We start from the raw sequence: 22,377 nt of genomic DNA on the forward strand, positions 1-22,377 counted from the left end.
TTAAGATACAATTTCTACAAAACGAAATTCACTTTAAAGAAAGACTTACTATAAAACAAAACTTAATGAAGTGGTCAAACATGTCTAACCCGCTGCATATGTCTCCCGACTATTCACTTTTCATAATCAACATTGGTGACATCTTACAAAAAATATATTAGGCAATAGCCCAATATTTAAATATATATGAAACTAAATTGGCTACATTTTTATCCCTCTGGCCGACGAAAGCGCCGACGCGTTCTGATTTTCTCCTCATGACAGCTGAAACAACTTAAAACAGGCCTTCCGTCATTTTTGGCGATACAGATTAGTGCAAGACTACAAATGGTCTACTTTTTTCTCTCTGCGAGAATCTTTCTGAAACGTCTCAAACATTAATTTAAACTTGGCGAATAACTGTACCTAATAGAAAGAAACATCTCCATTTGATAAGAAATGTGTAGGTCTGTGTTAAATAAGAGGCGATCTATACGCTGGAATGTGTTGTTTCTGAAATCGTGGCCAGTGCTCGTTGCGGCTGTTATCCATTCTCTTGGCGCTTCTTTGGTTTTAATGAATAAATTATCCTAAATATTTATTCCTGCCGGTATTTTAGTCTACGATGTCAAAATCACTAAACATTATATAGGCCTATCATATAGGCTATAGCTAGGATAATATTATTCGATAATAACATCAAATGAATCAATGCAATGATAATTCACCACATGATTCACTGTTAAATCAGTTTTTGTAAACTGTGGGGCAGATGGACGCTGTTACAGAGCCCCATGTTTGTCTTCCCCTGTGACCTAGTTTCCCCGTTCTGTTGATTAGTTCATTTGATCCACCTGCGTCTTGTTAATCATCCCATCACCTTGTTTAGCTCCCTTTGTTAGTCATCTGTATTTATACCCTGTGTTCCCATTCACTCCTTGTCCGTTCTCGTTGTTGTCAGATGCTAGTTTGGTGTACTCTGCCTTTGTTTATATTAAAGTCTTATATGTTTGTGGAAATCTGTTATCTGCCTCATCTCTACACCACCAGCCGTAACAGACGCAGGTGCACAACAAATTTTAACACATGACATCACTGCTTGTGGGAGGGGCCTCATCTCATTCTTTGCGGGGGGTGGGGGGGGGGGGGGGTGGGGGGTTGGGGGGGGGTTGGGCTCACAGACTTGTGGTACGCCATGATTGTAGATTGTTCATACACTGTATATAAAAACAGTGTGGTAGTTCTAGCTAACGGTCCTATCATTATCACTTCTAAATATTCTGTACACAGACTGTTAAAACCAGCTTCAACTGGAAGTAAGTAAAACTGTTAAATGTTTAAAACCAGACTGTTTTTTGATCATTAAAAAATATATACTTTTGATGTGCAATTGTTTAGTCATTGAGACTGTAATCTAATGCTTTTTTTAACATAATCCCTTCTGGAAAATGGTTTATACAGCCCACATACATAGAACAGGCAGATATTTTGCTATTGAATGTTGTGTAAGTGTAGTTTATAGGAAATGGGTCTAATATCCAGTTTATTTTCAAAATCAAAATATCGGCTTATAAATCGCCTCTTTTCTAGTTAATATCGGCATCGGCCCCCAAAAATCCATATTGGTCGGGCTCTAGTTTGTGTATGTATTCATGATAGAGAGAAAGGGAGAAATAAAATCAAAGTAGGTGGGAGAAAAACTAGATTTGCATTTTCAGAAGGAAATACCAGATCTTGCAAATGTCAAGAAGTTTAAGTTTTAGGCTCTGTTTAGAGCTGCTTTACCAATGAAGAAGAAGACAAAGAATGCGAAGGTGAAGGTGAAGAAGGTGAAGGTGAAGAATAAGAAGAAGAAGAAGAAGAAGAAGGTGGCAATGAAAAAGAATGAAGTTGAAGAGGATGTCAAAGAAGAAGAATGAGAAGGTGAAGAAGGATGAAGAAGGAGCAGCAGCAGAAGATAATGAGTAACAGTAAGAAGCCATGCAATGCAAGCACTGAAACACAAAGAAAGGAGTGATTAAACATGAGAGGGCGTGGCTATAAACGTGCCATAGGGGATCTCTGACATTGATCAGTCATCTTTAAAGCAGATAAGCCTGGTCTGAAAAAATGACATCTACAGAACATAGAGAACAGAGCCTGTGGCTCTGATATGAACTCACTCGAGTCAAGACAAAGGGAACATAACTAAAGACTGTGATCTCCCTAATAAATGTGTTTCTTATTAGAGAGAGCCATCAGTTCAAAGCTGAGCACAAAAACCCTAGCTACAGATCATTAGACAAGCATCAATATTACGTGATCAAATTTATGATTTTTACTTTGTGGATAAAACTTTCAATAAAACACTGAAGAAAGGATCTTTTTCAGAAAAATAATATAATATGAGCTATTTTTTTTTTGCTTCATCTGACCATAGGACATTTGAAAAGTAACTTACACTACTGGAACTTCAAACGGGATGGGTTATATAGTCAGATGAAAAAAAAACCAAAATATATTTTTTTTTTAGCACCAAACACTTAAGATGGGTTTGGTGCACACAGTGGTAAAAAGTACCCCATGTGTACAATGAAATATACTGCTGTATCTTTAATGTTGTGGACTTATTTTTCTGCCAGAGATCCTGGACATCCTGATCAGAATTATGGAATAATGGATTCTATCAAATACCAATAGATAAAAAATCAAAACCTGACTGTCCCTGTTTTGGGCTTATAATGGGCTGTGGTTGGAATCTTCCATCAGGACAATGATCCAAAACAAATATCAAAATCAGCACAAAAATGTGTCACTGAGCACAAAATTAAATGAGTGGAGTGAACTGAAGAGAAGAAGCACCAACATGGAGCTGGGAATCTGAAGTATCTGGAGAGATTCTGTATGAAGGAATGATCTCTTGTCAGGTGTTCTCCAAACTCATCAGGCATTATAGAAGAAGAGTCAGAGCCTTTATCTTGGCAAAAGGAGGTTGCAAAAAGTACTGAATAAAAGGGTATGATTAATTTTGAACAGTGTGTATTAGAGAAAAATATTTCTCTTTTCTCTAATAATTTCTCTTTTCTCCACCCCTCCATCCCTCCTTTCTCCTCTCTTCCTCTTGACTGGCCTGAATGCTTAATCATGCCTCTACTCCCCACTGGAGTAAAAACAGACCAGAGGTCCCATTGGCTGAGCCATGTGGTGTGTGGTCTGTGATGCTGCGCTCTGATTGGTTAACAATCTGAGTGCAGAGTTAAGAGGTCCCCAGTTGCCAGCTGGGAAGAACAGGGCAGGGCATGTCTTCAGCCATGACAACACACAATACACACATGCATATACAAGATCCTTGGTGGACAAAGAACCAAAAGGCAGAGTGTATGAGTCAGGATTGTCTGACCTCAGAGATCTAATCATGCATACAAAGTATAAAAATTTTATATTAAAATAAAGAACTGTACTGCAAAAATAATCAACAGCCACTTTGTCTTTTCAGTCAAAAATTATTTTAACTTCCATTTACATTTTCTAAAATGTTTTACTGCTTGGTCTGTGTCGTTGTGGGTTGTGTTTCTTTTGCTGTTATAAGCTGTAAGGACCTTTTGAATCATTTGGCGAAGTGATATGGAACTGTAATGCTGTCAAGACCTGCCTAGAACTACCCGTGAACTAGCCGTGCGTTTTCCTGAAAATAATTACACACCGTTGTGAAAATTACAGAACGTTGATCAACCAATCAGATTCGAGCATTCAACACTATAAAATGTTTTATTTAATCCATTTCCAGTGGGACTACATGAATAATTTTCACTGACGTTAATTTAAAATTGCATTAAAAGGGATTTGTTGTTCTCAGTATGCATTTTCCATTTTTAAGCATACTTAAATATGATTCAAATTGATTTTACACACTTAAACCATTATCATATTCCATATCTCTTATCACATTATTTAACTAGTTAATAGCATACTGCATTTTTCTTCAGTATTGTGCAAGCCTAATAGTGGCGATGATATTAAAGTGTCAACGGATTTTGATTTTGCATTAGGAAAAAAAATAAATTAAAAAAATCAACATCCATGAATGAATGAGAAAAAAAGTGCAGGATGTTATTAAGTATAAAAGCCATAATAAATTAATTTATTTCAGAGATTTATTCTGAGGTACAGTAAAGATTTTGTATATATCTTTGTGCATAGACTCAAATTCTTTTATGGGATGACTATGGAAACTATGGATTCATGTGTTTCCAGAAACCAAACAGGTGCTGGATCTGTTGCACTCACTAACCCATTTAAAGCAGGACAGGACCTGAGCATGAGACTCAAGGGAAGCTACACTGCTATCAAATCAGTGCAGCATTATATAAGAGTAACTGTCTCCACTAACCTCTGAACAGCTCTGAGATTTCTGTAATGGTCTCTCTCCTCTCTCTCGGTCTTAGAGGGCCAAAACATTCATTGTTTATGAATAATAAATTAAGCACCATAAAATGAAAGTGAATGGGGATAGGAGGTAAAGGTATCGTTAAGGGTATGGTCCATACAATTTTTGTGCCACATGCCAAGTCTTCTGAAGCAATATGGAAGCTAATTTAGAAAATGTTTAGTCACTATTCAGAGATACTACCGCACAGAGAACTCGTGTAAAGACCCCAATATACTTCAAGCGAAATCAAAGAATGAACTGGGATGACGTCATTTCAAACAAAATCCGGCCAAACTAAAGTTAGTTTGGAGTTAATTCCAGGAGTTCATAAGAGCTTGCCAAAGCGAACTTTAACACTAGTAGTCCCAGAGAGCAGCCATTTGGCTTTTCTACCTATAAAACCCGCAGGACAGCCGATGGGCTGGAAGTCTTTAGGCTAATATCCTTAATCAGCTGTGAACAGTTGCTTTTGTTATGTAAACAATGTGGGGCCATGCTGAGCCACTTCAAGGAAACTTGTGTTTCACTTTGCCATCTTAGGGATAAATCAACACGTTTTTTTTTTTCTTTGTTGCTGAGATCTATTGATAAAAATAGTACGAAATAAAATAAAGAAACCAACCATTTGTACACATATTTACAAATAATATTAAAAAGCGAGTGAGTACATTTCAGCAATCATTCACAATCCTGGCACTGCCTGGCAATATATTATAAATACATTTTGTATATATTCATTATATATTAATCTTATATTTGAAATACATCATAAGTCCATTTTTAAAAGTGTTTGAAAGGTGGGTTCAAGTGTACTACAAGTGGTAACTAAATACATTTTTCTATACAGATAGTATGTTAAAAGCACATTTTAGTTCAAATTCATGGTGTCTCAAAATAGCACAGTTGAGTACACTTAGATGTTCTTAAGATTATCTTAAGAAGTACTAAAGAAGAGCTTTTAGTATATTAAGTACAAAATAAGTGCACAGAAATAGAGCACTGGACATTATGGAAGTGTAAAAGTGTACTAAAATAAAGTGTATTTTACTGCACTTTTTTTTTTCACCTGGGTAGACACTCCAACACTTTCCGTTTGCATTAAGATTATTTTTATTACCACACTGGCAGATATTGATCATTTTACTTTAGTAAAATGCACTTAATTTAGATCCCCCCAGGAAACAAGACTAAATATCATATATAATTTTCTCATATAGAAAATCCATCTTGATTTAAGATTTTTTTTTTAAATTTACTTGAAATAGGATAAAAAAAATACTTAGTATGAAAAGCATTTTTGCAGTGTGAATGAGTGAGTTAACTTTTTAAACATCACTTGCACTCCCTCATTTCAGGGTTAACATACTCAGAGTTTTCACTTAACCTCCTTTCTGAAACCGGCCCATGGTCAATCAAGTTCTCTGCTTTTAGCAGCCCTCCCTCCGCCACACATACAAACAAGCCACCAGCAACCATTCACACACACACCCCCAACCCCCCTGCAGATTGCTCAGGTAATGACCATATTTACACATGAATTGATGCTAATGATAGCCAAAAGACTAGCCAGTTAGCAACCACTTGGCTAAAGGAGGGTTACAAATCTCTGGGACTTCTAGTGTTAAGTTCACTTTGTCTGGTAAACATCTTTGAACTACCATTGGTCTGTGATTATACGTAATAGGTAGGTGTGGCTCTATGGCCCTGCTTTCTTTGACATGGAAATCTCTCTGGTTAATTTCTCCTGTTCAGTCCGTCAAGGTCAGACGTCTGTGAGGAAAAGCATGAACACTGAAGAACTTCTTTATAGCAGAAATAGAAGTTATAATTCTAATTGAAAGTCATGTTTAATACTGTAAAGCAGCTTGCTTTAAAGCAATCTATTGCATAAAGTGCTATATAAATAAACCTGACTTGACTGGAGTGTCAAATTGCTGAGCTCGTGCAAACAAATCCATGTCACTATGATCATTTGTTTTCTTACCGCTGTTATTTTTGTTGTGTAACCTTACAGTTACAGTATTGTTCTGAATATGTTTTTTTCTTAGAAATACATCTGAAAAAACGGGTTCGTCCTATATTCAGCGTCTAGACTTTTACATGTCAATAATACACCTGCAACAATAGGCCAAATATGCGTAATACGGCCAAAAAGAATATGGTCTCAGAGGGTAATGTTAGAAGTCTTAAAAATGCTAACACTAAAAGAAAAGCTTATTGTCTAAGAGCCGCGTTAATTATGTTTGCGTGCCTTGCTGACAGGACCAAACTTCCCCCATACGTGATTTTAAAACTTAAGACGATACCCAGATTTCAAAACTACCATAATATTTCACTTCTACGGTTAATAAAATTATGGGAGGCTACATTGTTTTCACTATGAGATGGATAGCCTAATTGTTATATAATTCAGATGGGCTACATGTTATTTTTATGGTATGCCAAAAAGTGTTTTATTTTTAAATGTGATCGTTGGTACATTTTACCAGTATTTGCCATACTTTCAATACAAAAAAAATTAAATATTAAAAATATGGGTCCCAGTTTATATTAAGTGGCCTTAACCACTATGTACTTACATCAAAAAATACGTACAGTGTACTTATTGGGTTCATATTGAATTGAAAAATACTTTTGCTGCTTTTGAGGTGGGATACAGGTAAGGTTAGGGAAAGCTTTGGTGGTATGGATAGGTTTAAGGATAGGGGTAAGGTGTAAGGGATGGGTCTACAGTGTAATTATATATGAATGAATGAATGAATGAATGAATGAATGAGGCATTTATATAGCGCTTTCCTATGTACAACTGTACACCCAAAGCGCTTTACAATCATATCAGGGGTCTCTTCACAACCACCACCAGTGTGCAGCATCCACTTGGATGATGCGATGGCAGCCACAGTACAACGGCGCCAGTGCGCTCACCACTCAGCTGTAGGTGGAGAGGAGAGAGAGTGAAAGAGCCAATTCAATGCATGGGGATTATTAGGAGGCCATGATTGGTATGGGCCTATGGAGGGAATTTGGCCAGGACACCGGGGTTACACCCCTACTCTTTACGAGAAGTGCCATGGGACTTTTTAATGACGACAGAGAGTCAGGACCTCGGTTTAACGTCTCATCCGAAGGACAGTGCTTGTTACAGTACAGTGTCCCCGTCACTATACTGGGGCATTAGGACCCACACAGACCACAGGGTGAGCACCCCCTGCTGGCCTCACTAACACCTCTTCCAGCAGCTACCTGGTTTTCCCAGGAGGTCTCCCATCCAGGTACTAACCAGGCTCAGCCCTGCTTAGCTTCAGTGGGCAACCAGTCTTGGGCTACAGAGTGATATGGCTGCTGGCATATATGTAATTACAGAAATTAATTATAGGTGTAATTACATGCAGGTGTTTTTAAAATATAAGTACAATGTAAAAACATGTATACACAATAGGGCATTGTATCAAATGATTAATTTAAATGTAAGCACAAAGTAGTTAAGGCCACTTAATATAAAGTGGGACCAAAATATGCAATATTAGAATTATTTTCAAATAAAAGCATTTTCTTTATAAAAAGATTTGGTCTTCAAAAAGCCTTTTTCCAAAAGGTACATTTTGAAAAGGAGGGGTTGTCTTATAATCAGGGTCGTCTTATATTCAGAACAATACAGTAATATTTATATATTCATCCAAATCCCACTCCCTACTAAGTAGGGCTGAGCGATAAAACAGTAACGATAATTATCAATAATATATAAATAATATATTTTTTCTCAATAAAATTATAACAAAAGTTTGATAAGTGTTCAATATAATGTTTATGCACTAGGCAAATAATGCTGTGCATTGCGTGTTGCAAACCATCGCACTGGTGCCAGTACCAATTTGCCTGACTGACAAGCACTGTTGTGTATGAGAAACATTAAAGGGCAAACATGGCAAAAGTTGAACTAATCCGTGCTAATCACCGTACATCACACAGAACATTTATCAGCTCAGCTCAAAACACTAGTAGTGGGAAGTTTGGATCATTTTACTGAATTGGATCTTTGAATCTCGTTCAGCAAAGTGAACAAATCTTTTTTTTCAAGTAATTTCATTCATTTCAGCAGAATATAATTAAAATGTTACATGTTAAATTCCCCAACACATACTACTTACACGTTGATCACATTTGGAATAAAAAATAAACTACAGGCTAATGTAGCCATGAAGGACAAATTATGAGTAATGAGTCTTATTATTAAGAAATTTTTAATTAATTGCTTAGCAGCGTCTTCAGGCTATGCAGTCTGTTAGTTCACCACACTTCCTGATCCGAGTCATTCTCTCTTTTGCCACCTTACATTTATCACGTATGTTCCCCTAGAAAGAATAGTTCACCTCGCGTGTCTTCGAGGCTGAGTCATAAGTTTGGTCGTCAGTGTCTGATCTGGGCCGTGACAGCCCCATATGCAATGCATGCAGTACCGGAAACAGAAATTAGTTCACCTCTCGAGTCTTCGGGTTCGAGTCGTTCGTTCATCCCATCACAGCCCCATAGGCTGAATGCAGAAAAAGAAATATGTTAATCTCTCGAGTCTTCGGGTCTGAGTCCTTCATTCTTTTGTCATGTGACTGCTTCCCGGCTTAGTGTCTCGCAACAAATACAACATTACATTCATATTACTATTGACTGTTTGTTGTATTATATTTAGGAATTATCATAATTACCAAAAGATATAATGCATTTATGATATGCCACAATGTCCCTTCTGACCAATCTTTTTTATACAATATTAGACCAATATGTCCAGTCTTGATAGGAAAATAAATTATAATACTAGCTTAAACTAACTATGCACTTGTTTGTAAGGAAGGTTGTGAATTAACTAATTTCTGTATCCAATACGGCTGTCACGGTATATTGAAAAAGAACGAAGCACTCAGACCTGAGTGCTTTGGGCTGTGACATGATGAACGAATGACTCGAACACGAAGATGAGAGAGGTGAACTAATCATTTCTGTTTCCTATACACAACCTATGGGATGATGATCACTCTCTGAGTCAACTCATTGTTTCCAAGTCATATTAAAGATTAATTCAAAATAAAGTAATCGTTCATGAATGACACATCACTACAAAACACACCACAGTGAGCTTGGAATGAATGCATTTCCTCTCAGATCGTCTCAAACACATGACCAACAGTATTTATATCATATCAGAAACCAAACAGTATTTATATAATTTTTTACCTCTAATACGCCACTATGTCCAACTGCGTTCAGCACTCGGGTTAGTGAGGTCTGATCGCACTCTGACAACGCCACTGATGTCTTGTGCATATACTTCAATGAGTGCTAGACATCACTGCCGTAGTCAGAGCGTGATCAGACCTCACTAACCGAGTGCTGAACGCAGTTGGACATAGTGGCGTATTAGAGGTAAAAAATTATATATATACTGTTTGGTTTCTCACACAAACCGATCGTTTCGTGTCTTAGGACATCAATGTGTCGTCACGAGCCGCAGGGTTTAATTTGGATTTGTCTATGCAAGTTTTTTCGACTCTTATTGATTGTGTTCCCATTCACTCGCATTATAAGACTGACAGACGGCAAAAAAATCATAATTTGTGTTCTACTGAAGAAACAAAGTCACCTACATCTTGGATGCGCTGGGGGTAAGCAGATAAACATAAATTTTTCATTTTTGGGTGAACTATCCTTTTAAGCTATAGCAGTTTTTGTGTACTTGTTTTATACTAAATTTCTTTAGGCAATTGTTTTTCATAACAAATAGGTTACCATAGAAACAAGATAGTTACTATGCATTTTTTTTCTTCTGCTTAACACAAAAGATGATGTTCTGAAGAATTTTGATAATCAAACAGTTTTGGTTCCCACTGACTTTCACTGTATTTTTTGTCCATAAAATGGAAGTCAATTGGAACCAAAACTGTTTAGTTACCAACATTTTTCAAAATATCTTCCTTTAGGTTCTACAGAAGAAATTAGGCTAAGTCATACAGGTTTTTGAACCACATGAGGGTAAGTAAATGATTTAGAATTTATATTTTTGGTGGACTATCCCTTTAATGGTGGGCTCTTTTCTGCCAGTAAGCAACAACCTAGCAAAAACCCAAGCAACCACAATGCAACATGATAAAATATAAATAATTTTTTCAAATTCAAATTGTGTGCGCATGTGTGTGTATGTGTGTGTTTGTGTGTTGAATATGTCACAGAACGGGACTTCAAAAAGAGATGCAGATATACAGGAAGTGACAGGAGGAGGGATCATCTCAGTGAGTGAGAATAATCCCACGAGACGCATGTTCTACCAGCCGGATTCAGTCTAACAAAGAGAGTTTGACCACAGCTGCTGAATCCGAACACACACACACTTCACATCAATGTCTGACTAAGTTTACTGCCTCTCAACCACTCTGAAAAGAGGAAACCATGACAACAGTGCAGTAGAGGAGGCAGGAGATGATATCAGCGAGGCAACTGAAGAAAATGCTGTGAGGAGGTGGAAGAGAGATCCATAGAGATGAACTGAATATGTGGCTTTAATAACCAGAACAAATTCCTTTTACATTCCAGAGATTGAAATGAATAGATAAACAAATTAATGAAGATATACATAAATACAATGATTTATTTTTATGTTTTCAGAAGACAAAAATTTCTGGCAATGTGAATCCTCCATTGGCATATTATGAAAACATCGAATAAAATATATACCGCTGTTAATGTACTCTCACTAATACTGATATTAGCCTCTATGGAAAAAAAAATGCATTTGAAATGTACATTTTTTATTAAGCAAGAAAGCCTTTTAATGTTTAATAACACCCATAAATTATTAAATGGCTGTACATTTTTTTAACAAGGCTGTACCTTCAGCACTGCACAAAAAAGGTTCAAAGAACAATAAAAACAGTATCAGTCAAAGCTAACACAAACACTGTTATTGTTGCAGAAAATGAGGCTTGTTACTGTATATTAATGAGTTGTTGGATAATTGCTTAAAGACCTCATGATTGACAGAAACAAAGGAGGGCTTTGATTTATGTTTGTATTTTTAAGGGCCTCTTAACTTGTAAGGTAATCAAAACCAGACAACAGCTGAATGATGTTTTACCCTTGTGAGGTAATTTAGAACTGAAAATATCAGGGGCTGAAACCTCTCACTGCTTTTTTGTTTAAACAAAGTAGAGAAAAATAAGTAAAATAGAGTACCTAGATACCTAATCTTATATAACAAACAAACAAGCAAATAAAAATCCATGGTAGTAAAACAAATTAATCTTGCTTCCTGCTCCCTCAATCCTGAAGCATTTGAGCACTGACATGGTAACAATGACATCCCCAAACCACACACAAACACAAAAACACACGCACACAGGTGAGGGTGAATTTCCTGAATTGACAATTATATACATTATCACACAGACCCACAAACACCATCACTCATACACAAACACACAAATCTCATATAATTCAGTGTGAAATTATGGAGTGGGGGGTGTTTGTGGAGGATTAGTCCAGTGTGACCTGCACATTTCTGCCAGTCTTTCCTCCATTTAACATTCTCTGAAAGCCCTTTATGTAACTCAACCTTACTGCCAGAGCAAATGAACGGCAGACTAAACAACCACAAGTGCATCTCCTCAGCCCAGCATTACCCACAAACCCCTGCTGACAGCTTCTGCCCACATGACTTCCACCCAGAGATAAAGAGCCCATCTGACTGTAAACAGTCAACACAATATTTGAATATTCATGAGAACGGCATGTACTTTGGGTCTCACACAAACAAATTTGGTATCACTGTTCATAATGAATGAGGTATATTTTTTAATAAGTGCAAGGAACCTTGAGAAGGATGAGAGTGAGGAAAGAAGGAAGACTGGGATGAGAGAAGGAAAACAAAAGGTAGAGAATGACAATGAAAACAGGGATAAGAGAAGGAAGAAGAGAAAAGAGGTAAGAGAAGAAAAAGAGAAACTAGAAAAATTAAAAGAAAGACAGGAATGAGAGAGGGAAAAGAGTAGAAAGAAGGAAAGGGAAGTAGAGAAAAGAAGGAGAAGAGAAGGAAGGCAGGGATGAAAGTGGGAAGGGAAAAGAAAAGGAAAAGAGAACGTATAGAAAGATAAGACATAAGACATACTATTATAGTATTTATTTTATATATTTCTATATAGTTCTATTTCAGTTTTAGTTTTTTAAATTTTAGTATCTGTCAATTTTCAAAGCAACATTTCTAATTAAAGTATTTATTTATTTTATCTAATATTTATATTTTATTTTAGCTTTAATTCAATAACTAAAATGGTTTTTTTAACAGTTTACATTTTAGGGTGGACAGGGAACACCAGAAGGAGGACAGGGAAGAAAGAAAAAAAAAAGACATAATAGAGACAAAGAAAACAGATATGAATGAGAGAGGAAAGAAAGAGGAGAGAGGCAGACAAGGAAAAAAGCCGGAATATGAACCAAAGGGACTTTTTTAATTACAATAAATGTATTGAAGTGGTACTATGGCACAGTAATGTATTAGATAAGAATACCAATGTGCAGTAATTTGATATACACCATGGTACTATTTTACTACCATATTCATGTATCATTGTACTCGTTTAAAAAGGACTGACAGGCATCACAGAACAAACACAGTTACTAAACAACAAACAACATGCTTGAGACCTATTTTCACATACAGCAAAAGATAAAATTATTAGCACACACACGAGCAGAGATGCCGGAACGAGGAGGAAAAAGGCTGTATACATACTGCTGTAGAGAGTGTCTATCCAGGAGAGCCTGGGCAGCTCACGAGTGCTCAGGTGCTCCATCCCCCCGCCTGCTGTCTCCTCCAATGCTGCGTCTCCTCCAAACACTCCCCCGATCTCTTCCCTTACTCTATCTCTCCCTTTACTCGCCCACAACTCGCCTGATCGCCTTAGTGATTATGGGAGGAGGTAGACATATCTGAGTTTGAGACACAAAACCGATGTGTGTTGCTGAGGAGAGATCCACGCATCAGTGTGTTTATTCATACTACAGCTCCTCACATGTAAGACAACAGGCTGGAGCTGCTCGCTACCAACGGTTGCTATGGGAAGGAGAGGCACTCCTCTCTCTCTCTCTCTCTCTCTCTCCCACTCCCTCTCCCTCGCTCATCCACTCTCATTCAATGCCCTTTTCTTCAGTCCACTGCCTCAATTTTATAATTTCATTCACTCTTATCTCTTATAGTAGTTGTTGCTAAGGCAAGTACCATTTTACTATTGTTTATAATTAGGGTTATGGATTGGAACAAATTTTGTGATTTTGATTTTTACTTAAAAAAGCATTGAAAAAAAAAAAAAAGAAAAAAAAAAACTTGCCTTAAGGTGCAAAATTTAGTTGAAATTTCATGGACAAAAAGGTCCATTGTATATTGTCATTAGTGTAGCAATATATAAAGCTCACAGAAGTCAATGTCAAACCAATCAGATTTTGCTTGAAGTATGTTGGGGCTTTTATAATAAAAACTGAAGTTGTAATTCTATTGGAAAGCAACACTGGCTTTTTTTTGTTTTTGTTTTTCTAGTTTGTCACACCATGTAAAACATAAACGTCACACATTGTTATACGTTGTTACCTTCAATTTATTGACAAAAAAGACATTTCAAAACATGCTTTTTTGTTCTGCAAAAGAAAAAAAGACTTACCCTCATGATGTTCCTAACCTGTAAGTAAATTATGACTATATATATATATATATATATATATATATAGGGGGGAACTACAGTATAAGAGTGGACTATTTTGGGCCAGTACACAAATATCTAACACCCATAACACCCTAGCAACCACAGATGATAATGTTCATTCAAATTCCTCTTCCTCTCAGGCATCTCTAATCCCTCTCATCTCTCCTTTTTCTCTCCATGAGCAGCTCTTACATTAGGCGTCCTCCTCAGGGATTTGGGGTGATGTGCAAATGTGCACAGTTCTCTTTAAAATGCACGGTTTCGATTTTAGTTTGTTGGCAAAATTCAATGTTTAGAGACTTGGTTAGGTTTATGTATGTTTTAAATTTCCGATTCATTATGAAACGGTGGCGGCAGCACAGGGTTATTTATGGGAAACACTATTAATAACATGGTTATTAATAGCTGAAAAATGTGCTTTTGGAAAAACATTCAGGGATCCAGCCCCCTTAGCCAACCCTAGTGCCGCCCCTGACAATGACCAATGCAACATTTATAATGTCGCTTATTTTTCTCTTTGTCTCTAAATCATTGCAAATATATTTTGAATATTCAAAATATTGCTCAGTGTGTGCGTTTATATGCTTTAAAGAGAGAGCAAGAACACTATACCAGAACCACTGACCTAAGGAGATGAAGGAAATCTCTAAACTCTGGAGGACAGAAGATGGATGGAGAAACAAACGCAGCAGGAGGCTGGTTCCAAAGACATGAAAAAAATTAGGGATGTAGATAGATGGAAGGAAAGAGGGAAAAATCCACTGAAGAATGTGTAAGGTCTGGAGCAAATGGGCCATGTCAAATCTCTCTCTGTCGGTTCCTGTGGCAGCTCATCTCATTCTCACTGGTTCTGATGAGACCGATGGTGTTCATGTTAAGCACATGATGTGTAAGATATGCACAGGGATGCCCATCTCACACTGGCACAATCTAAACATCAGATACGTCGATCTAAATGCAGGATATGCATGTATGATTGATGTAATATATGTCTAGGGTGTCATGGTTGAATAATGCATTTGAAGAACATACAAGTATCTCAGTTTTAAAGCTGAAACATTTTTTATGCATTTCAAGCTCAATATAAAAAAAAAGTCTAACAACATGAAACAACATGTTGTGAAATTTAATCAAGTGGCAAGTATGTTTTTCTGACATGTCACACAGCATCAATCCATCAGACCTCTTACTTGAATTGAAACTAACAAGATATCAGTTATGATTTTTTAAAACAACTTCTGTTCAATAAATTTCTGTTATCCACATAATTATTTTTATTTTATTTTACAAGATTTTTGACAATTTTGGTAATTGTGGTCAGTGGTGTAATGTAACGAAGTAATAATACTTCGTTACAGTACTTAAGTATTTTTTGAGAGAATCTGTACTTTACTTGAGTCTTTATATTTCTGTCAACTTTTACTCCACTACATTTCCTAAATAAAATGTATACTTTTACTCCGATACATTTTCCCAAAGCATTTTCGTCACTTACTACAAAATAAAGTCGGAAGAACACAAACTGCAAGCAAGTGCTCGCACAACCGCGGTTGATTTCATTATACGGGTTGCATCCGTTGCTGAAGCGGCTGAGAAGAGTGCGCTGTCATTATACAGTACGAGAGCGACCTCTAGAGGCGAAATAAAAACTATTACTGATGCCTTGTATAGTTTGTTTTGACACGTGATGTGAGGCTGCGCGCTGCACAGAGCGGGACACTTCAAAAACGGATTTAAAACGAACAACAAAATGGTATGTTATACAGTGTACACTACAGTAAATGTTTTCATATCACTATAAAGTAATTAGTTAGATGCTGCATTAGTGGAGAACAGTAGTATGTTCTCCGTCGAGGCTAACATTGTTTTAACCGCTTGAGGTACTACTAATGTGACAAAAATACCAACTGTTTAATGTCACGATTGTTACCATTCATTTGCATTAGTTTATATCCATTTGTTCGCTGGTATGCATTCGTTACCCAGCGAAGTTGCATATTTAAACTGTATCATCATCATGCAGCGACAGAAACATTTATCAGAAATGTATTCGATTTGTTCTTTTTATTGGCACTGTAACACATATTTTGATTAGATCATCATCAAGTTTTCTAAAATAGAAGCAAATAATGTGCATATATAATAGACCCATGCTATATTTTATGTGTAAAGATGGTAAGTTTTAAGCATGGGTGTTATGAAATGGTAACACTTTACAATAAGAGTCCATTTGTAAATTAAAGGTTTATAAAAGTATTGTTCATTGTTAATTTCGACATTTACATTTTTACATTTTAAAGTTGTCTCTTACATTAGTTATAATGCACTATGAATTAACTTTAGGGTTAGGGTTAGGGTTACGATCAATGTATAATTAATATATTAGTATTTTTTATATTTAAAAATTACAATAAACATTTTGCCATTTTTTAATTCAAAGAAACAAAATGTAAGAAAGATTTAAAACTGAACACAATCTTGCTGCTCAAACTGTGTATAGAACAATTTTTAATTATATTTTTGCTCCTTTTGTATTTTACATTTACTTGTACTTTTACTTTCAATACTTAAATACGTTTAATATATATAAAAAAAATACTTTTCGTACTTGAGTACAAAAAAATATCACATACTTTAAAACTTTTACTCAAGTAACATTCTAAACAGTGACTGACTTTTACCAGTCATTTTCTGGTAAGATAACTATACTTTTACTCAAGTATGGTTTTCGAGTACTTTATACACCACTGATTGTGGTATTTTCTCCTCTGCACTAAAAAACACATACACTTTAATTAATGAATATGTACACTACCATTCAAAAGTTTGGAGTCTGTAATTTTTTTTATGTTTTTGAAACAAGTCTCTTGTGCTAACCAAGGCTGCATTTATTTGGCCAAACACAGTAAAAATAGTAATATTGTGAAGAATTATTACAATTTAAAATAACCGTTTTCTATTTTAATATATATTTTGAAACGTAATTTATTCCAGTGATGGCAGAGCTGAATTTTCAGCATCATTACTCTTGTCTTCAGTGTCACATGATCCTGCAAAAATCATTTTAATATGCTGATTTGGTACTTAAGAAACATATCTTATTATTAATAATGTTATAAACAGCTGAGCTGCTTAACATTTTTATTTGATGAATAGAAAGTTCAAAACAGCAGCATTTATGTGAAGCAGAATTTTTGTAACAATTTACAATTCTTTATTGTCACTTTTGATCAATTTAATACATTCTTGCTCAAAAGTAATACTTTCTTTAAAAAAAATAGGTCTTACTGTCCCCAACCTTTAGAATGGTAGTATAATATTTAGAAAATGTTTTATTATTGACCATTTCTTGGTTAGTTATTGGCCATAATACAACAATGTCTGCTTGCTGTTATTGGCCAGAATAATAATTATTGCTTATAGAAATTGTGTATGATATAACCCCAAAACAAATAATACTAGAATCTGAGTACACCTAATTAAAAATTATCCACCTTAACAAACATTTCAGTACACTTCATCACACTCTATCATGCTTTAATTAATCTCTGTGAGTCTGAACAACAAAGGATTGCTTACTTCACAAGACATATCTCACCCGATCATGGATGTAACAATGAAATCAATGCTTACAAGCCCTCCCTTCATTTCAGTGATAAAGATGCCAATTAACAGAGAAAGAGAGAGAGAGAGAGAATGAATGAACTTAATGCATAATGCCTTGGGCAACAAGGAACCCCCACAAACCCCTAAAAAGACATCCCTGTTCCCCCAAACCCCACCCCCACATACACACACACACACACACACACACACACACAGAGAGAGGCAGGGGTCGTGATAAGCCAGACTGAACAACTTCAATTAGGACACAAAGGCTCTGGGAGGATTCCCCCAACCCCTCACAGCAAGCTGCCGGCACTAAACCAAAGACAAAGACAAAGAACACAATCCACACACATACAGCATTCTTACTCATTATAGAGTCATACATAAACAGTGCATCTCAGAGTATCCACTTAAACACTCAAGATCTATAAGCATAAATAAGCATATCTATGAGCATAAACTCAAACACACACTCTAATATATATATATATATGAGGCTACACGTGGCAGAGATAAGTAGCAGTTCATCAAATATGGATCTGACATAACACACAGCTCTTTGTTTCTTGATGAAGGCCAACAGGACATCAACACAATGGTGGCTTGTGAGAGTGATGTGCTACACAAAGAAGAATAAGACTGCACACGGTTTGTGATTCATTAATTACTGCACCTATACTAAAATTCTGACTGATTAAAAACCACAAATAATTTTCTTGTTATGGCTGATAACTGATAAATGGCAGATATAAAAGTAAAACCTAAACATAAAAACTAAACTATCCAATTTTAAAAATTAATATTAAAAAACATTTGCATATGCCTGCCTCCAGAGCAAGGCATGGACAAATAGTTTTAAATAGCATACAAAAGCAAACAAGAACCCATTATAATCACTGATGCTGTCTACACTGAATACAGTATACAGATTTGCTTTCAGTTTCTGACATACTCCACGCACTTAAGTCTGTCAACAGGACAAATGGCTGAAAGAACTTTCAATTTGACGTGTCCAGCTCAAACAGCTCGTTTGCGCCTCTGTACAGACTTCAGAAGGATCCCATTATAGGAAACAAGTGGATGGTTTATTTTAACCCTCTAGGGTCTGAGGATTTTTGGGGCCCTGGAGAAGTTTTGACATGCCCTGACATTTGTGCTTTTTTCAGTTGTTCATAAACTATTAATGGAAAAAGTGTCATTACACTGTATTCAGCACAAACTAGGCTACAATAATATGTGAGGAACATGTATGTACATGTTTGTGTTTTTGAAAGAATAACGTTTATGTGTGGTTATTGAAAAAACAAAAAACTTAAGTCACTGAAATAAAGCCAAAATATATATATTAAACCTGTGTTCACAAGACTTTGAGATATTGGAGGTTGTAGACTAGAGTTTTTGCTTCAAAATGATACTTTTTCATTTCATACCTCTTTCATACCTACTCTTTCATTTATAACAATATATAGATTTCGTTTTTGTAAGACACTTTTTGTCAAGAAACATTGTATGTGTGGAGGCGTGAATCATCATGAATAATGTGTCATTTACACCGGAGAAGACAACAGAATCGCATAATGAGTTGTAATGACCTGCATATTAATGAGGCCTTTCAGTCAAGTAGGCTGTGAAAAAAACATCTGTGATCATGTCTCAAGCTCATCATGGTGTATATCAAACATACAGAAAAAACAGCAATACTGTGAAATATTATTACAATTTAAAATAATGGTATTCTATTATATACTTTAAAAAATAATGTACACTGTGAAGTGTCTGAACAATTATGTTACCTCTATGGCATTTCATATAGGTTTTTAGCTTAAAAGCATGCACAGTTGGAGAAATATTGATGGATTCTCATATGTTTATGTCAATTTTCTATACAGAGGAGTAATATTTATTCAATATTTATTGTCATCACTATGAATGCTGGATACTGTGTTTTCAATTCTTACTTGCAGCCGGAGGGCGCTCTGTGCACATCTAGTCCACAAATGCCTCCTAAAAGAAGAACAACCATGTGACTCTCCAGGAACTAACAGAGGCTTCCAGAGATCGCTATAATATGCAGATAAACACTTTTCAAGACAATAAATACACAATTGAGACAATGTATACATGTATTGCTCAGAATTTGTGTCTGAATAGCGCTCGCTCCATGTGCGTGGCCACATTAGTGGATAATGAGCTGAATCACGGACTTCTGACATGGCTTCTGACATTTTCATACAGATTACATAAACAGAGAATATTTGTTTTCTATTTGACTTACACAATTTGAAACCTGACATTTCAACGTTTCTTTAGACATAAGTCTATTTTTTTTGTAATTAGCTACAGTTCATTTTCTGAGAACTATCAGCAGGCATGAAAACAGGTCAGGGGTGAAAAAGGTGAGAAGGATATTACCCCTCTAGGGAGTTCCGGGGGCATGCTTCCCCGCAAGAAAAATTTAAATATTCCATATTTTAAAGCATCAATCTGATGCATTTTGAAATGCTTTTTTTGCCAACCTGAGGAGAGCTGGAGAAACTTAACTTCAGCCATGAGTCAAAAATTATTATGGCTTCCTTACTAAGCATTATGAAGGGGGATCGAGAGGGAATCTTTATTGGTGTCGATTTTCAGTCTCTTTTTAATGATAGGCTTTACGCATCTGTCAATCACCCCCACTAGCTATTTGGGGGAAGAACTTAGCGCTATGATTGGTCGAACTTCTTCTTTTGCTGTTGCTTGATTTGAGGACTGCTCGTGCACAGAGGCGTCACCGGGTATTTGCGTAGTTTAGAGTGACAAATCGTACCAGCGTACTTTGATGTCAAAATGCGTATCCGCTACGCAAATTGCGCACAGGTTGGCAGGTCTGCTTATTGATAGAACGGTGGACCACTTTACCTTCTGCCTTGTTAGTCCCCTCACCTCAAAATCTACCTCCTCAAAAACGGCCCTGTGAAACACCAAAACACAGAAACCCCCTTCACAAAATGTAAAGACGACATGCATATAGTAGATCAAAAACACACCACAGGGCATACATATGCCACATTTGTCCTCTTCCTGTTCGATCACAAATGGCCAACAAAAAATTGATGCTTGATCTTGCTGAGTGGTCAGGAAGCCATTAACTTGCTCTGTGGTGAGAGCTCCAGACTGTCATGAGCACAGAAAGGAGCTGGATCTCGTAGCTCAGTAACTCACTGCATACTGGGGCAAAGCGTCTCGACCTCTCTCCCAATGATTGATGGGACACCCATAGATTTTTTAAACAAAAATGGTATGATAAAGAATGAAATGGGGGTCTAGGCACTTCTCAGAACTGCATTTCCTTTTACTTATAAGCCAAAAGATGACATATCTTTTGAGTCTTACTCATGGTTCAAAATTGAAGTCAGAATTTATAGCATCTGTTTGCTTAAGGACCTCAATTTTGATTTCAGAATGATGTTTGAAGTTGCTGTTGCTGCTCGTGTGTGTAAACATATTTGGCAATAAATCTCATTCTGATTCAGATTTTCTCTCTTAAGCCACCTTTCCACCATCGGGCTGAATGGTTTTTAGAGCAGTTCCAGTTATATTTCCACTTGAGCTATTTCCACTGCTGCTAGAATGCATGTTTGCAACTCAGGATTGTTCACTTGTCTGTTGCCTGGCTACCATTTTTAAAAGAAAAATATCAGATCATCCTCCATAACGCAGTCACTATTTACATCTTATATCTTGTGTAAACTCTTGCATTACCAAGCCGTTGTATTTGTTTGCATTTGTATTACATTCCAAAGAGCTCCGTTATGAGCCCCACAGTGGAAAATGAAACCATGCCCATACCGGCTGGGCCGGAATGTCATAGAATGGAAAGGTTAAGTAAAAAGAACAGTTTGGCTGGACAGTGGAAAAGTGGCTTTAGTCTCCTTCCATCTCTTCCTCCATCCTTCACTCAACTCACTGAAGTGAAGACAAGCTCCACTGCTGTGGGTATGACTGATGCTATACCCTCTGCTGTCGAACACACCACTGGCACCAGCAGACTGCTGGGATGAGATTTAAAAAAGCAGACAGTGGGCAGGTACTGAATCATGAGGGATGTAAAAGCACTAGCATATTAATTAAAACTGACAGTACTGCTCTTGCAAACACCATAAACAAATCCAAACCTGTTGCCATTCCCATTATCCACCTTGCTTCTGTCCCTTTGTCTGTTCTTTTCTTTGTGCAATTTCAAAGACCTTTACATTTTACATGACTGTTAAATAAACATACTGCTAAAGACTCAATGCAAATAACAAAAACCACTAGAAAAAAAAAAAAAAAAAAAAAAAATCAAAACATAAAAAACAAAACAGGCCATGAAATTTAACAATGCTCAAAAAAAAAAAAAGAATTAAAAAAATGGAATCTTATTAAATTCTCTCTCTCTCTCTCTCTCTCTCTATCACTATATCATATTGTAAACTGAGCTCAGAAATTGCCTCTCATTTCCTGAAACAGAACCATGACTTCAAAACCATCAAGTAAGTTATGTATATGCTGACGACACATTGTCGGCTAGTTCATCTGGACATTAGTTCGGGAGGGCTTCTCATTCAGAAGAATGAGACAAAGACTCATGTCCTTCTGAGTGGATGTGCTGGCACACATTCTGTA

The 22,377-nt window shown here is 36.4% G+C and overlaps 1 protein-coding gene and 1 pseudogene across 3 annotated transcripts in view; both read right to left on the reverse strand.

Annotated features, from left to right (window-relative positions):
• The window catches only part of abr (ABR activator of RhoGEF and GTPase), a 372,538-nt gene that overhangs the window by 249,182 nt on the left and 100,979 nt on the right, over positions 1–22,377 (reverse strand). The window lies entirely within an intron of this gene.
• LOC137035136 (5S ribosomal RNA) lies at positions 7,618–7,734 on the reverse strand (annotated as a pseudogene).

This window comes from Chanodichthys erythropterus, chromosome 13 (assembly GCF_024489055.1).
Source record: "Chanodichthys erythropterus isolate Z2021 chromosome 13, ASM2448905v1, whole genome shotgun sequence".
Taxonomy (NCBI): Eukaryota; Metazoa; Chordata; class Actinopteri; order Cypriniformes; family Xenocyprididae; genus Chanodichthys; species Chanodichthys erythropterus.